Here is a 3,573-nt window from a genome sequence, read left to right as displayed (position 1 = left end):
AAAACATTTGTTATTTGCCAAAATATACAAACAGCAAAACTGATGTGTGTTTCAATTGTTTGAGACATATCACCCTGTCAATATTACTATTTATTCCTGTAATACGTTGTCTTTGTTGTATGTCTTATACCAAATTGCCCTCCAATTATTACAGTGATTTTTTTAAATGGATGGTCATAAAGAAAAATGGGAAGTCTCCATTTTTTATGCTTTCATTGTTTAGACTCCCAGATAAATGACCTATATTTCCAAACTTATGTGGGTGCTGTTCTCATCTATTAAAATAAAACATTTATTTCAAAGACATAGTGAATTTATAATAGCTCACTAACATTATGTATTTCCTTAGTCAACAGCTATTACAAAGAGTTCTCCTGATGTTTTTTATTTCTGGTAGAAAGAGCTGTTAGTTTTGAGGAACTGGAAGCCACTAATAGAAGGGATTTGGTGCCTTGCACCATAAACCAAAGAGATTCCTAATACCCACAGGGTTCACCCACCACTAAATCCTTAGCAGTGCTCAAAGCTATGCTTTTGGAGGCACAAGTTGCCTCTTATAAATTAAAGCCTTTTGTTCAAGAATTTCACTTCTTATTCTAAATTCCCTTTCAATGTCAAACCTTCAGAAAAAAACAAATAATAACAACCGAAAAAAATTTCACTTCCTGTCAGGGAAAATCACTAACTTCTGTGAACTCATTTAATGTTCAGCATTCCAGGTGACAGCATGAAAGTTGATACATTTACTAGACCAAACAAATAAAATTAATAAAAAAGAGAACCAAAACAAATCCACTCATCTATTCATAGGCTGCCATCACCCATTTCTTTCCAATTTTCCCACTTAGTGTTTATTCCCTTGCATTCTGGTTGCATATGTATGAATGTGAGTGGGCTTCCTGGCCATGGGCATCGCACCCATAGTGTCAGAGAAATCCCTATGGAAAGAAGCTAGCATTCCGCAGTCGATATTTCAGGATGGGCACGGTCAGCAGTAAGTGGGTCAAAACCTGTACCAAATGCTTATTTTGACTTGGCTGGAATCAGAAGCATAGCTGAGAGGCTTGAAGGTGGTGCCCAAAAGGAGTCCAGTGATTCCCACAAATACCTAGATCCTAACAGGTCCTAAAAAGAAGCCAATATTTTCTTTTCCGAACCAGTTCCTTCTGCCTTCTCTCTTGCATTAACGACAATGTCACCTAAGCAGTTCCCTAAGCTAAAAAACTAGGGGTCATCTTTATCTATTCTGTTTTCTTAATAGTCCACATCGAAATGATCACACAATTCTGATAATCCCAAAAATGTCTTCAAATCTAGACTCTCTCCTTTGTATCCTCAACTCAACCACTTAGTCCAGTTAGATTTACATCTGTAACATTTTCTACCTGAATTGTACAGACTCCAGAAAGGATATAAAATGCTAGGAAACTGGTATATGAGGGTCAAAGATGTGTTTAAATCTATTTAAATTACCGTTGCAAAGTTAAGAGACAAGGAAATGGCAAAACCAGGGCTTCAACCATTGTTGACTGTAGATTTGTCTTCTCTTGTTACATTGTATTGCCTGTCATTCATTACGTGTATATTAATCATTGAACTAAGAGGAAAGACCTAATATAAAACAAATAATTAGTTTTGAGAATAGTGGATCTATTGGGCCTGATTTATTTATAATTTGTCTCTACCCCACTGAACTGTGGGCTTCTTTCCAAAATTTGAATAGCTAATACCTAACCAAGTACCATCACTTTGGAGATCCTCAAAAAATATTAGTTTGATTGAATTTGGTTAAAAATTGTATTTCCTCCTAGAGACATTAGTCCTTGTTTGTCTCCATTAACTAATAGCAGCAATTATTAAGTAAAAACATTAAACAATGACCTCATCTCATGTGTCTAATGCTTGACCTCATACACTTGTAATGTTTCATATATCACAGATTTCGCATGTCCCTTGTCAATGACAGAAAATACCCTTCATTTTTACACTTTACCCTAAAGTGGTTTTCACCACACACATAAAAAGAAATAAAAAAATCAGTCTCTCATGAAGCACTCTATAATAAGAAATACAAGAGAACTAAGCAATTTGGGAACAGTTACCATATTCTGTATGCCAAATGTTTCGGACTATGGGCATTTTGAGATGGGCATGTGAAACCAAGGGCAATTTTCAAAATGTTTAATTACCTGTTTGCCATGCCACTGACTATTCAAAAGACACTCCAGCTAGAAGACAGGAGGAAGGTCCCCAAGGTCTCCTGCTTAACCAGGTCTTAATCCTTCAGTTGTTGGATCATGGAGAGGTTCCTGGATTCCCAGGGCAGGGATTGTGGCAGCTGGGGTGATGGAGGGTGCTGTGAGTGAGGGTTTAGGTACTATCTCTTTACATGCATAGGGGCCATGGGAAATAAATCCTTGTCTATAGACATTTGGGGATGAATTTCCTTTGAGAGTCTTTCTACTTATATATCTTTATGTTTATATTATATCTATTATATTAATCTTTATTATATAATCTTCTATTTATATAGTCATATAATCTTTTATTTATATAGAAGTCTTCAATTTATATAGAATTCTAATTATATAGTCTTCTATTTATGTTATGTATCTTTCTATTTATATTATATCTATTATATTAGTCTTTCTATTTATATTATTTATATTGGTCTTCTTTTTATATTAAAAGTCCATATGAAAATAACATTGGGTTAGACATGATGAATACAGGTGTCAGACCTGGCTTTATAATATTTTGTTGCATAAACTTGGAAAACTAACCACCATTTTGAGCATCAATCTCCTATTTGGAAAATGGTGACTAACCCTGTCTGCCTTAAGAAGCTATTATGAAGACTAGAAAAGATGGTATATTTGAAAGTGTTTTGAAAACTCAAAAAAAAAAAAAACACTAAAGAAATTTAATGTAATATTATGGCACCAAATTTCTTTTTTTTTTTTTTCTTTTTTTTTTTGAGGCGGAGTCTCGCTCTGTCGCCCGGACTGGAGTGCAGTGGCCGGGTCTCAGCTCACTGCAAGCTCCGCCTCCCGGGTTTACGCCATTCTCCTGCCTCAGTCTCCCGAGTAGCTGGGACTACGGGCGCCCGCCACCTCGCCCGGCTAAATTTCTTAAATATAACTTATTTTAACGTTAGGAATCTAAAACAGATTTTTTATTTATCTTAATTCTATTTTGAATTATATTCTCAAGATAATATGATTATTTCTTTTGTTTCTATTACAGATAGAAATATTTACCATTGAGACTAGTTCATTCAAGATATTTACTATTCTTGCAATGAATTTCTTTTGGCAGAATAATTTCATTCTTAAAATCTTGATGAATAGTATTTGGTTGCACTTAGAATAGCTCAGGAAATTAAACACACACACACACACACACACACACACACCCCAAATGCTGAGACCTGCAATATGTACATCTACACTAAGCCACCATATAATGATAAGACATTAATGAACAGCAGTGACACATTTATTCACACTAAGAAAGGACAGGATAGGATAGGATAGGATAGGATAGGATAGGATAGGATAGGATAGGATAGGA

The sequence above is a fragment of the Piliocolobus tephrosceles genome, chromosome 4, assembly GCF_002776525.5.
Source record: "Piliocolobus tephrosceles isolate RC106 chromosome 4, ASM277652v3, whole genome shotgun sequence".
In the NCBI taxonomy this organism is placed as follows: domain Eukaryota; kingdom Metazoa; phylum Chordata; class Mammalia; order Primates; family Cercopithecidae; genus Piliocolobus; species Piliocolobus tephrosceles.
Note: the sequence above shows the minus strand (reverse complement) of the source record.